This window comes from Canis lupus, chromosome 9 (assembly GCF_048164855.1).
Source record: "Canis lupus baileyi chromosome 9, mCanLup2.hap1, whole genome shotgun sequence".
Classification (NCBI taxonomy): domain Eukaryota; kingdom Metazoa; phylum Chordata; class Mammalia; order Carnivora; family Canidae; genus Canis; species Canis lupus.
This window is the reverse complement of record NC_132846.1, coordinates 46,859,536-46,874,143: the sequence shown is the minus strand read 5'-3', so window position 1 is coordinate 46,874,143 and position 14,608 is coordinate 46,859,536. Positions and strand designations below refer to the sequence as shown.

The following is a 14,608-nucleotide window of genomic DNA, read 5'->3' as shown; positions in this document are numbered from 1 at the left end:
CCACAGGGCCCTAGCTCATGCCCCGTCCTTCCTTCTTTATCTGCCTAATTCTTATTCATCATTCTGACCTCAACCTAGTCATCACTTCTTTTAGAAAAGCTTTTGCTGACCCTTTAGACAAGGGTCAAATCCTTTCCCATATTGCCTGTCCTAGCCCAAAAGAGACCTCTTCTTCACAGCGGTCATCACTGCTTCATTTGCACATTTATTTAATGATTAATTGATTACTAATGTTATCCCTCCTGATGGTGGCTCCATGAAGGCAGGGACCAATTTTGTTTGCTCATCCTTGTATCCTCCATATCTAATACTGTGCCTACCACACAACAGACATTCAATGTTTCTTGAAGGATATAAACATCGATCCTCTGGAGGACCCATGCCTCTCTTTCTTGCAGAGATCCTTCCCAAGAGAAAGGAAAGAATTACCGCATTCAACTATAGTACTTCCTCTACCTCGATCCATAAACCCATAAACCCTCTTATTTCTCACCCTTACCTTAGTCCTCCTGATGGGATATGTTCTGTAGACAATAGGTTGAGGGGTGGGTGTCCTTGAATTTCCCTGAAGTGCTAGGAATGCATTAGTATTATGCTGTTCACCATTAACTTGTCTGACTTCAACCTGGATCTTCTGAAGGAATTGTCCCTAAATAAACCAGAGTGCCTCTTTCAATTTCTTGATTCAAATGGAAGATCTCATATATCGTCTTCCCCAGTGAGTTAAAAATACATATTTTCTAACATCTCAATGCAGATGAAGTCTTAGGTACTCACTTGAATAGTGAAGGAGGTTTTAGGTAGGAGGGCAAAGAGGAAAAATGAATGGTGTGTCAAGGGAGGTGACCCAAAGCTTTCTATATGAAGCTTTAAGGAATCTGTTTCCATGGGGAATAAGGAGAGACAGAGACAGCAAGACAAGCAGCAGGATCCTCAAGGCAGAGGAAAGTTAAGAAAGGCTAATGTAAAAAGTGAGATTTCCTTTATTGTCCACTTTGCCCCACCCATATCTCCCTGTCCTGCAGTAGACCTGTCCTGTGCTTTGGCATAAGGTGGGTCTGGGAGCCAATATGAAAACAGTGCCCCCAGTAGGGCCCCCGCTAGCACCCTACTCACCGCCTTCCCGGGAGGATCAGCATTCAGCTTCTGGTGCTTTGGAAATCCACCCCAGCCTGTGATGAGGGAGCTATTATTGGCACATTCTTGAATTTTATCAGTGTTTTTAAACAGTGATTACTGTGAGGACATGCAGAAGCCCAAGAGAAGGCTGTAAGCACTGGAAAATTAATCTTCTTGCTCTGTGACAACTGGGCCAGCTTCCACATGCCAAATGTTTGGGGCAGGGTCAGATCAAGGCTGCAGATGGTCACTGGCAGAGAACTACTATTTTGGGGGCACAGGTCCTGGGAAAGCCTTACAGTTCAAAGTTGGCTTCTATGTCTGTCCCATGACTTTTCCTTTAGCCTTGTGTATCACAATCATCAACAATCCATCAAATTTGAGAAAATCTTTGGATATTTTGCTTAAAGAGCCTGATATTGTGCTGCTTTAAAAGCCCAGAGGATAAATGGACTCACCTTACAGAAGAGAGGGAAAGCAGCCTCAGACCTCTCCTATCTCTCATACAAGTGGAAGAAAAAGGAAAATATTTAAATATGGTGTTAAATTCTAAGTGTATATTTTTCAATCTCTGATTTGAGCTGAGTTTTAGGAATTCTGTGCTCCTTTCAAAAACTACAGCTGTGGGGGTACCTGTGTGGCTCAGTTGGTTAAGTATCCGACTCTTGGTTTCAGCTCAGGTTGTGCTGGAGTCATGAGATCAAGCCCTCCATTCGGCTCCATGCTTAGCATGGAGTCTGCTTGAGATTCTCCCTCTCCCTCTGCCCCTTCCCCTATTCTTTCTCTCTAAAATAAATAAATAAATTATTTTAAAAAAAAACTACAGCTCCAAAGAATACAGAAGACTACACCAATATATCTTATTAGAAGGCATAAGTTCAGATTTCCAAAGGGCAAAGAACTGAGTTTTGAGATAGTTCATCCAGGAAAATTTTACTAGCTAAGTGAATGACAGGGAAAGCTCAGAGTCACAGTAACCAATGGGAAGTCCATGTAGCTCTACTATTTCTTATTTATGATCTACCCATGGATGGGAAGAGAAACTGATCAGGGATAGAGAGTCACCTATGGGCTTAGGGGTAAGAGCAGAAAGCAATCATAGATGAGGGCCTGGTGTTAGGACTCTGTTTTTCAAACTTTACAACAGAATCATCTGGGAGCATTTTTAAAGTGCAGATTTTGAAGGGCACCTGGGTGACTTAGTCAGTTAAGCATCTACCTTCAGCTTAGGTCATGTTCCCAGGATCCAGGATGGAGCCCCATATAGGGCTCCCCACTCAGCAGGAGAGTCTGTTTCTCCCTCTCCCTTTGCCCCTCCCCTACTCACACACACAGTCCCTCCTTCTCTCTCTCTCTCTCTAACACTCATAAATAAATAAATAAATAAATAAATAAATAAATAAATAAATAAAATCTTTTTCAAAAAGTGCAGATTTTCAGATCTTCATGGCATATGGCTCAACATCTGCACTTTCAATGGGCATCACATGAGATTCCAAAACAACCTGGGGAAAAGCCATGCTAGAATAGCTAAAATCACAATTGGGGGCAGGGGGAGGACAATGGTATCTAGAATTCCTTGTCATTGTTAAAAGCCAAGGAATGAAAGACAAATATTAAGTATAAATCCAAGAAAAATTCAGGATCTTGGAAAGGTGATTTCCATTCAGACATGAGACAAGACCAAGGTTAGCTTACCACTGAGTGAAAGCAGCTCCAAATTCGTAAATCAGGTACCAAGTTTCCTTTCAGTTGTTAAGTGAGAGAAAACCCAATTCAAACTGGCTTAAGCCAAAAAAAAAAATCAAGAATCTATTGGTTCATGTAAATGGAAGTAGTAGAAGGGGTCTCCAGGGGATTCAGGAGCTCAACAACATTAAAACTCAATTGCTCTGCCTTTGGCTCTTGAATATTACCTCTATCTTGGTTTCTCTTTTCTCCTCCTATGGAGGAGATATCTGCCTGAAGTTCTGATCATTCATATTTGATTACAAGTCTATAGAAAAGAAAACGCCTTTTCTATGTTACTCCATTAAAAAAAAAAATCCCAGGATTACCTCTGATTGGACTAGCATGGGTCACATGACTACTTCCAAAACAGTTTCTCTAGCCTGGGATTAAAATACAATATCACTGAGATCTGGATCATTTTCCTACCTACAGATCTGGGGGGAGGGGTGATGGAGGGATGACCAAACCCCATGCATTAAAAGTACAGGGGAAAAGAGAGATAGTTTCCTACAAAAACACTCCAGATCTCCTTCCCCAAAAAACAAGAAATAGATTCTGGGTAGTAGAAGCTCTGATGGTCTGCTACAATGGCTGAAAAATATCTTTGTCTGTTTAATTACATAAAAAAATGCTGTGTTGACTTGAAAAATAATTCTGCCAGTTATTTTACCAGTAGAAAAAAAAGGGAGTTATTTGGAGAGTAGTGGAGAATTGTAATCCAAGACAAGTAAACTACTGCAAAACCATTGACAAGTCCCACTGAGCAAAGGAGAAGAATGCTCTTTTATAGAAAAAAACAAACTAACAAACAAACAGGGAAGTTGGGATGGCTGTCATAAACAAAAGGTCCATTGGAGTAAACTAGGAAGCTGGAAGTGTAGTGGCTTCTTTCATTGGTTGGGCTATTACCAGGGAAGGAGGTAAGTCTTCTTCCTGCTGGGACAGTAAAGTAGTATCCACATGTGCCATCCTTCTATTTCTGTTGGGTCTAGGATTGACCAGGATTGCTAGGGTGGTAAGAGCTCCCCCTGCCGGCCCCCAACTCCATTCTAAAGGAGTTTTCTTGTATTAATTTCCATAATATCAGTTAATATTTACTTATTTTAATATTCTTTTAATATTAACTATAGAGACCTATATCTGAATATAGATATTATATTATTGCAATGGCCTGTTTGTCACTAATCTTCCCCAGTGAATAATAACCCCATGAGGACAGAAACTGTATTTATCTTATTTATCCATGTGCAGATAAGCAGTCTTTTTTTTTTTTTTTTTTTTTTTTTTAATGATAGTCACACACACACAGAGAGAGACACAGGCAAAGGGAGAAGCAGGCTCCATGCACCAGGAGCCCCATGCGGGACTCGATTCCAGGTCTCCAGGATCGCGCCCTGGGCCAAAGGCAGGCGCCAAACTGCTGCGCCACCCAGGGATCCCGACAAGCAGTCTTTATAGTGGGATGCGCAAAAAAGTGATGAATTACAACAGTAGTAGAATTTCTATTTTTTTCTTACCTAACTTTGGAGGGGGATAAAAGGAAGCTTTATTAACATTTAGTATACAGATATATGGATTGGCAATGACTTACTCATTATGTTCAGAAGTGGTAATGGTAAGAAAGGGCCCAAAGAGAAGAATGTGAACTCCACTTGTTAATTTGTTCCTCCAGTTCCTGGCCTCCCACCCTCCAGTCTCTCTTCTTCCCACCCAGCATCATTCAGACTCACTGCCTGATGCTTTGATTTGTCTGAGTAACCCCAGGACCTCTCTCTCAGAAGCTGACCTCATTGAAGTGGGACACCCACCTTCTTTCTGACCCAGCACACTCAATGTGGAACACAAGTAGTACAATCTATTAATTCCTGGTGATCTTTATCTAGAGCCTCACTGTTAATGAACCCAACCTTTCAAAATGTAGGTTGGAAAACAGGCTGACCTCAACAGTCAGCCAAGTAGGATTTATCAAACACCTACTATGCCAGGAAGAGGTAGATAAAGAGATTCATAAGGGAAAGGCCTTTCTTCCAAGGAACTCAACTAGTTAGGAAAAGAAGTCATGTAATTATAAAGGTGGCTGACATATAGAGAGGGGAGGATGGCTACCACATGTGCTTTCTTCAAAAGGTATCATTTCTCTAATGCAGTTTTAAAGGGAGCACTGCTTTTAACACGACCAGGTCTTCCTGCAGCCCAGATTTCTGGAGTTCTTTTCCATATAGAGTGCTGGAACCCTGCCATGCCTAGACAAATGTCAGTATATCTTTTGTAGGTAGAAACAAAGGAGACTGGATCTATACCTGGGTGATCCAGTGAGTCAGGAAATCAGCCTGTCAACAAAATCTAAGGAGTAAAGATTAGACTCCCAGATTAGGAATCAGGCGCATCACGTCCCAGGGCTCATTCCAATAAGGTAAACAGACTGGCCGCATTATCTCTCGATCTACAATGGTTGCAGGCAATATCGCCAATGCCCAATTTTATGCTTCATTAAGATTTCACTTAATCTCTTCCTAATTTAGCCGGAGAGAGGAATTGATCTGCCTTTAAATAAATATCACACAATCTTTTACTTTCCAAAGGCAAATAAGCTTATATATTTGATTTATGTCCTTTGTCATGTCCAGAAACAGCATCTATTCTAAACTATATCGACTTTGCCAGAAGTTGCAGTTCCAAGAGTTTTCCTCTCTGTCCTTAAGGAGAGAATTTTTCTCTGTCTGAATCTTCTATTTCTCCAACAGTTCCATACCTCTGTGAGCATACAGATTTTTAAAAACTGTACTAAGTAAAATGTGCCAAAGATACCCAAATTTCTCTTGGAAGTACCCAAGTCTCCACATCTAACAGAAACAAAAGGTTTTGCTTTTTCTTTAAGCCAATAAGATGTGATGTCACTGAAGTGGCTATGAAAAGAGCGAGTTGCCAAAAGAACCGTTAGTAATTTTTTTGTCTACAAAATGAATGGAGCAATTCATGTTTTTCCACAGCCTGCTTCTCTCTGAATAGAAAGAACAATATCTAAGAGGAGAAAATAGGTTTTTCACGTCCCGTAGTTGAGCCATTTAGAAGTTTGTTTTGTTTTGTTTTGTTTTTTATGCAAGTAACAGAAAACTCAGCTCTCAGTGGCTTGAACAATAAAAGGCTTTAATCTACCACGCCACAAGAAGTCCTGAAGCACTTTGGTTTTCCGTTGTTCAACAGTGTCTTCAAGAACCAGAGTCTTTTCTCCTCAGAATGTAGACTCTGGTCTTAAGTTTGACCCATTATAATCGAAAAATGGCTACAGTGACCTCAAGCATCACCTCCTCGCATATCAATATCCAAAGACAGAATGTTCCATCTCTATTTGCCTTTTAAGAGAAAGTTTTCTTTTCCAGAAGCCTGTGAAAAGGCTTTCCTCACATTTCCTTGACGAAAATTGTATTACACATTCATTTCTTTTTTTTTTTTTTTTACACATTCATTTCTAAACCAATCACTGGCCTAGAAATTGGTATCATCAAGATTCAATCCCCTAAAGTAGCCATATGACCAATAAACATAAAAATTAGGTTTCTATTAGCAAGGAGAAATAGATATTATGAGGGCAATCAACAGCTTCTGTGCACAAGACCAACTGAAAAACAAGGAGATGGGGATGGGATGAGGATCCAAGCAACTTTGAGGCAGTCATACAATTCTCACCTTATGGTTGGCCTGAGCCTTCAACGACTGGAGCCGTTCCACTAGCATCTGAACTAAGTATATTGTCTCTAGGATGTCTTTGTTAAAATGTATATATACTGATTGGCAAAAAGAAAGACCAATAGGTAACCCATGTCTGCTGGCATGTAGACAAGAATTTACCAATCAAGGTAACTCTGAGTCAGATTGGAAACAGCATTAATAATTGGGTGAGACATTATCACATGCTCACCATGTGCTTGCAATGTATGAAATACTTTACATGGTTTATACATTCTACAGATGAAAACCTGAGCCAAGAGAAGTGAAGCAACTGCCAAAATTCACACAAATGGTTTGGAGCAGTCAGGACTTGAAATCAAAGCAATCTGACTCTAAAGTCCATACTCTTGATATAGGTAGTTAATCCTTGAATTCGCTGGGGGAAGCCAGGAATTTAGAAATGTTTGGGCTGCAGGATCTAGGTTGCTTGAACCAATCACATCAGCAAAGGAAAATAAGATTACCTGGACTGGCTCAAACCCCATAGTGCCCATCCCTAAAACTGAGGGGTTGAGCCATTTCCACCTAAACAACATAGTTGTTACTGTGGAGGCGTTCAAGTCAATGTTGGAGAGGCAATCACAGGTTCTTAATCGCATTTTCTTGCCGTGGGAAAGTGGAGGAAATTTGCAAAAGGGATCCAGTTTACAAAAATACTCAAACTCCTGAAACCCTACTGATACTCCAGGGAGGAAAAAGTACCTCTGATGAAGAATTTTCTTAGTAAAGCCCATAAAGAGGTAAGTACAGGGGCACCTGGGTGGCTCAGTGGTTAAGTGTCTGCCTTAGGTCCTGGAATCAAGTCCTACATCAGGGTATCCTGCTTCTTCCTTTTGCCTATGTATCTGCTTCTCTTTCTGTGTCTCTCATGAATACATAAATAAAATCTTTAAAAAAGGAAAAAAAGGGGTAAATACAAATTCACACTTGAAAAGTTTGATTCTGGGTGGGTTTTAATTTTAATTATTTTTTTTAATTATTTTTGTTCAACTGTATTTCTTTCTATAGTCTACTTGTATGGTTAAAAAGAATTTAAAGGCCACTCCAAAACAAAAGGGGGGGGGGGGGAGAGTGCTTTACTGACAAGTACTTGGAAAGCCAGCCCAGAGGACATCATCAGTGTATGGGTTCTCCCCACATCAACATCACTTAAAGGAAATTGGATTTAAAATAACTGATAGTGAGGTCATTCTTAGCTTTAGAGGAAAACTCACAGGATGAATGCTCCTAATGCATTTAAAATGTGTTATAATCAATAAAAGTGTTCCTACATATTTTAAGAACATTTCTATTGCATATACCATGCCAACTTCATAGAATACCCTATTTCACAGATGCTTCAGACTCAGCTGCATATATATTCTACTAAACACTAGTGACCAATGATCATTTAAAAGAGAAATACCAATAACCTTCAAAAAGGACGAAGACTTTATATGTCAAGCCCCTCATTGTTCCTTTGAGAAAATTACTTTTTTTAATGATCATTACTCTTTTAAAAAGAGTCTTCCCTTATTGTAAATATTATTTTACAAAAACAACAATGGTGGATGAGGACAGCAGCAGGTGTCCCTCTAATTCCCAACTGCCTTCTTCCATGTTCCAAGCCCTACTAGGCACTTAACAGTGTGTCTGATTCAAACTTAAGTGAGTTAATTTAGGTGAGTAAATTCTATAATCATCATATTACAGAGGAGGAAATTGCAACTTTAAGAGATTAAGCAATTTGCTAAGGCTTCTCAACTCCTAAGTACAGCCAAGATTCAAAACCTGATTCTTCCTTATTCCAGAGCTCACACTCTCTCCACTTCACTGAGCTGCCTTGCTGACAGATAACCAGAGTACTCATTTATTCCTTCATTCAGTAAATAATAATTATTTCGCACCTACTATGTGCCCAGCACCATGTTAGGCAGTGTAGAGAGACCTATCGCTTGGTGTTCATGGATTATAGTCACTGAATGGAATAATAGGCAAACAAATCAAGAAGTTAAGAAATATATAATTATGAATGGCAACATGTATGATGAGGAAAAAAAAAAACAAAATGCTTTCTGTATAAAGATGTAGAAAGTTTGCCTAATCCAATCTAACACTTCACAAATATGAGGTATCAAGAAGAAAATCCCTTCCTCATAGCTACCACTACTTATAGGTAGATGAAGCAGTAGGCCTCCTACCAGGTGGTGATTTATAATAAAAGCCAGGTCAGACCAATTTCTGCTACACACACTGAGAAAGAAAATTGTCCCTGAACTGAAGCAGAACTTTGTGGTCTGAAGTGATTAGCTGCTCCTTTGGAGAAGTAATTACTGTTCCTGATAAATCACAGAAGCTATTTCCTGATAGACTTCAATGAGCTCAAGAGCCCTTTCTAGAATATTTATTGTGCTAGATCTTCTGTTTGCCCCCCATCTCTACTCCACACCTTTCCCCACCCTCCTGGGCCCTGGAAGCTAGCCTGCATGGACTGCATTCCTGGGCTTCGTGGCCTTGCAGTTTGAGTTAAGCCTGGCCCAGTGAGAAGCACCAGCAGGAGACTGGAAGGCAAAGGGCAGCAGAATGGAGGTGATATACACAGCCTGGTTCTGTCCCTGCAGAGATGTGAGGGGTGGGCTCTACCTCTCTATTGAAGGCCTCTGCTCCTGGCAGATGGCACCTTCTATATAGCTCCCATCTTCGGGTCTACCCTTCCCTTGCCCCTTTAGACCCAGAAGTAGAAATGGCTCTCACTGTCGCTAGCCCTGAGGACCACACCATCCCTTGTTGGTATCCACAAACCCTGTATGTACCGTAACAGTCTCTCTTCCAGCGTCTTTACATAACCCATTTTGAGTGAGCCATTGCTTTCTACTAAGACTTCGACTAACACATCTACTGTCAGCCTCAGGAATTGTTTAGCAACCTGTGACCAGTCTCCCAAGTGTCTAACAACCTTTATTTAAACATTCTTTTTTAAAAAATAATACAAATAGTGACTATCTAAACAACTTTTTTTTTCCTACAAAATCTGTATCAAGTAGGAAATACTTAAGTTAGTGTGCGCTCATAAGACTCTTCCCTGGCAGCAAGTTTGAAAAATACCTTTGATACATGCTTGTCATTAATTTGCCTGAGACATTACTTTCATAATATAAGCACAAAATGAATCATGCATCCTATTCTGTACACTCAATAAAGTTCCAGATTTCTGCCCTTGTGGGTACTGAGCATCTTTCAGGTAAAGTTTACTCAAAGTAAATGTGAATAGTCTTAGCAGCAGACTCAGCTGCCAACCCAAAGCAGCGTCATGAAAATTCTCCAGTCAGTATCTGAGCACAAGATGAGTGTGGAATCAGAATCCTAGAGAGAGAGAAAAAAAAAAAAAAAAAAGAATCCTAGAGAGAGGTATTGGCCCTGCTTGATCCTTATACTCTATCTATTTAAAGGTGGAACTGCCCACACGATACTTCTAGCAAGTCCACATATTTAAAGAGCACTCATTTCACCGATGACAAAATTATAACATCCACTCTATTCATCAAAGCCTTTAGTGCAGATCAGAGATAAGGAATGTTTAAGTCCCTCTCCTACCAGCTGTCTCTAGAGTATAGACTTTATTTAGAACTTTCAAATGCTAATTAACCATCCCTTTGGTGTATAATTTCCGATTAGAGTACTTCAAATATTAACTAACTGCTTCTGAAGTGTAGATAAAAACCAACTAATACAGATTTTACAGTATCTACGCAGAAATATTTTAAAGGAAATTACAAACAACATAGCAAATAAATACCCTTGGGCAGAACACTGCCTCTATGATACTGGTTCAGGTCACTTATTGATCTATATGTAGAGCACATTATATTGTCCTGTTACACTACTTCTGTAAGACCAAACTGCATACAAAACAAAACATTAATACAAAATCATCATGAAAAGCCATAAAATGCCATTGTATTATAGAAACCATATTATATTTGTAGATCCCTAATAACCCATTGTCTGATAAAACCTACATTTAATTTCTAAGAAAGCATAGTTTATTGAGTAACCCTATTGGCATTTCATGCTATTCTCTCTAAATTTACCATTTCCTTTTGCTTCAGAGAGCAGTTTAAACAGTTTGCAAATCAAAGTCCACACCCTTGGAAGCCCTCAGTGTGAAGTGCTCAGATTATACTGTGACATTTGCTCTTCCCTGACACCATCCATCCTCGGAACCTCTTCCTACAAAAAGAGAGACCACTCTTGTATCCTTACTCAAGTAGGGTCCCAGTCTGTTAATCTCAGCCCATTCATTATGAAGCAAGTAATGGGAGTATAACTTTCAAACTGCCCTAGGAAGACTGAGAAGGAAATTCTAGGGTGATTGTAGGAAGGCTGTACCCATTTGGCTGAAGATTATTGGCAATTATCCAGTTTTTAAAGCAGGGAAGAATCTATTTTTATGAGGATTATTGGTGACTAATTGCTTGAAATATTTGACAGAACACAATTTCTCAGGCAATCAACCAGCTCTCAGTATCTTTCCTTTTCTAATATGGACCCAACTCATTACAACTGTTTCCAAAGGACTGTCCATAATATTTTATCAGGAAGGAATTTCATCGTATTGTTTGAAATAGAAGGGCAATTAGATGCTGTTAAGATGAAAAACACTCCCTATGACCCAGCAATTGCACCGTTGGGGATTTACCCCAAAGATACAGATGCAATGAAACGCCGGGACACCTGCACCCCGATGTTTATAGCAGCAATGGCCACAATAGCCAAACTGTGGAAGGAGCCTCCGTGTCCATCGAAAGATGAATGGATAAAGAAGATGTGGTTTATGTATACAATGGAATATTACTCAGCCATTAGAAACGACAAATACCCACCATTTGCTTCAACGTGGATGGAACTGGAGGGTATTATGCTGAGTAAAGTAAGTCAATCAGAGAAGGACAAACATTATATGTTCTCATTCATTTGGGGAATATAAATAATAGTGAAAGGGAATAGAAGGGAAGGGAGAAGAAATGTGTGGGAAATATCAGAAAGGGAGACAGAACATAAAGACTCCTAACTCTGGGAAACGAACTAGGGGTGGTGGAAGGGGAGGAGGGTGGGGGGTGGGGGTGAATGGGTGATGGGCACTGGGGGGGGGAGCACTTGACAGGATGAGCACTGGGTGTTATTCTGTATGTTGGTAAACTGAACACCAATAAAAAATAAATTTATTTAAAAAAAGATGAAAAACACTGACTCTTCACCAAAATGATTATTTCAGTGTATTATAAGAAGATTCATGTGTAATGCAATCATTTGAAAGATCATTCAAAAACTAAGCTATTAAATTAAAATATCTGCTTTGTAATAAATACAGAAATAAAATTTTATGACTGACATGTTATACACGTTAGGAATCCATTAACTGATTAAAACCAAATCAGGTAGAAAGTGCTTTAAAAAAAAGGATGAGATATCCCCTTCAGGTGATTTATCTAAGTAGATAGAAAGAAATGGGAAAAAAAAAATGTGACAAGGAGGTTCTGGGAAGAAGGTGGAGAAGATAACCTAAATGGATATCAGGATACTAACCAGGTTAGATGTGAACTTGATAGGAATCCCTAGAAAGGTGCTCAGAGAGACCTAAAGCTGTCTGTATATGAGGATAGCAGTTTGCTGACATTTCTTTTTATCCTAAGGGTTGCAAATTATCTGATACCTTCTCATCAAGAGTAGGTCTCTGCCTTCTCCCCTTGGGTGTGGGTGGGCTTAACTGCTTCAACCGATACTGGCACCATATGACTTCTAAGGCTGGACCTGAAACAGCCATATGGCTTCCACCTGGGTTTGTTGGGATGTTTGCTCTGAGGGAAACCAGCTTCCATGAAAGAAGTCCGACTACCCTAGGACCGCCACACTGGAGAGGCTATGTGTAGATATTCCTACATCCAACAGGGAATATCAGTGGCCAGCCATGTGACAAGCCATCTTGGACATCTAGTCCAGTTGAACTTTCGAATGATTGTGACCCCAGTAGACATCTGACCAATTACATGAGAGACACCAAGTGAGAACTACCCAGCCAAGCCCTTTGGAATTTCTGTCCCTGGAATAATTTGTCTTACAACAATGGTAACCAGAACCAGGACTGATTCAATGACCTAAAGAAAATCTGGGAACAAATGTTACAAACTACCATATTCTGTGAACTGCAGTAGGCAAATTAAAAAAAAAAAAAAAAAGTGGACTTGTCTGGTACTGGCAGACTGTCCTAACAACTGTGGAGCCTTCTTTTTGTTCCAGACCCAGAGAAGTCCTCCTGTCCTCCAGACATCAAATAAAACTGAAGTAAATCACCTCTTAATTCTGGAATCAGTTTTTCTTTCTTTCTTTCTTTCTTTCTTTCTTTCTTTCTTTCTTTCTTTCTTTCTTTCTTTTTTTGAATCAGTTTTGTCACATTTTATCAGAACTCCCTCTGAATACTAACATTTTCTCAAAACACATAGATTTGAGATGGAAAGAAAATTTTTATTTGAAAAGAATTTACTGTTTTTAAGCCCAAACTGAATCAAATCCTCCTTGCTTGCTCCTGAACTGAACTAATAACAGTTTTATTCTTAAAGGTTTCACTAGCTGTGAATCAAGGTCTATTGTGACTCATGTGGTGTGTGGGCAGCAACTAAAGACTTTCTAGAAGGGTAAGTTACTACAGGGAAAACATCCCAAATGCTTTTGAAAAGTAAGTTGTAACAGTTATAAAACATCCATGCCACAATCTTCAGGAAGCCCTAGAATTAACTGCACTAAAGGTTAGCAGCAGGTACATGATTAGAAAAGGAATAAACTGGAAAATAACCTTTTATAGGGTGGGTTCGAGCAAAGGTTGTATGCTCACCAAAAAACACCTGACAATTGGCCTAACAGGAAGGCAGGTGCCATGGAATTGTGATGTGTTGAAAGGAAACCTTAAGTACAGAGCCCTAAAATCATACTAATACCTCTTCCTGCAGTTTCTTACGGCAGACCTCTCCTGTGTGATTATGCTGCCCACAGAGCATTAGAAGGACTCCATGTGAATTGGGCTGGCCAAATCTTTGGTCTGTTCAGAGCAGAAACTTGGCAAAATGACAACATAGAAAAATTATTTTTGTTGTCTCCCTATTTTTTCCTTTCTGCAATTTACACCCCCCTGAAATATACAGTCCCACATACCCATCCCACTTAATCATCCCCTTTGGCTAAGTGGGTATGACCTATTTGGTTAAGGGCCCTTTAAAAAAAAAAGATTTTATTTATTTATTTGAAGGGGAGGAGAGGAGCAGAGGAAGAGGGAGAAGCAGGTTCCCCACAGAGCAGGGAGCCTGATGTGGGGCTCAATCCCAGGACCCTGAGATCATGACCTGAACCGAAGGCAGCTTAACCGACTGAGTCACTCAAGCACACTTAAAGGATCCTTTTTAAGGGAGGGTTTCCATAATGGGATTTTTTCCCAAACCCCCTCCCCCCAGTCATTGAAAGCTATTCTGCAGTGTCCCCTTCTCGGAGTGCTAAATTCCCTCCACAACTCTCTGTTAGGGAAATGATCCAAATTCTATACCTAAGTATTTAAGAATATCTACAATTTAAGGTCTAGCCCATCTTACAGCTATTTCTCAATCTTTCCTTCAGACAAAGGCAGATATCAACTATTTCTTCTGCTGTTGTTCACATGTACTTTCCTACAACCATGTCTTTGTCTGTGCTTTTCCCCCAACACAGAACGCCCTCCACCTACTCCAACATACCCAAGTCCACCTTTCTTTTGAAAGACCCACATCAAATCTGACCACCCCCAGGAAGCATGCTTCTTTCCTGGCAAACCATAGTCATCATGTCCTCCTCTGAATTCTAGATCACTCACCTGGCACTTAGCATGTGCTGTGTTTTAATGTTATTCGTGTATTTCTATTTTTCTTTCTCCATATGGGGCAGTAACAATAGCATGCATCTCTGGGATCTCTGGTGCACCATGTTTCATACTCAACCTATATCAGATGACAATAATGCTTTAGTGAAG

At 39.9% G+C, this 14,608-nt stretch overlaps 1 protein-coding gene across 1 annotated transcript in view; it reads right to left on the bottom strand.

Annotated features, from left to right (window-relative positions):
• The window catches only part of RGS6 (regulator of G protein signaling 6), a 570,894-nt gene extending 569,711 nt beyond the window's left edge, over positions 1–1,183 (bottom strand). The window contains exons 1-2 of the mRNA XM_072839235.1: positions 1,117–1,183; positions 500–649 (exon numbers count right to left, since the gene is read on the bottom strand). The gene's annotated coding sequence lies outside the window, so the exon portion shown is untranslated. The remainder of the gene's footprint in view (positions 1–499; positions 650–1,116) is intronic.
• Between the last annotated feature and the right edge of the window lie 13,425 nt (positions 1,184–14,608).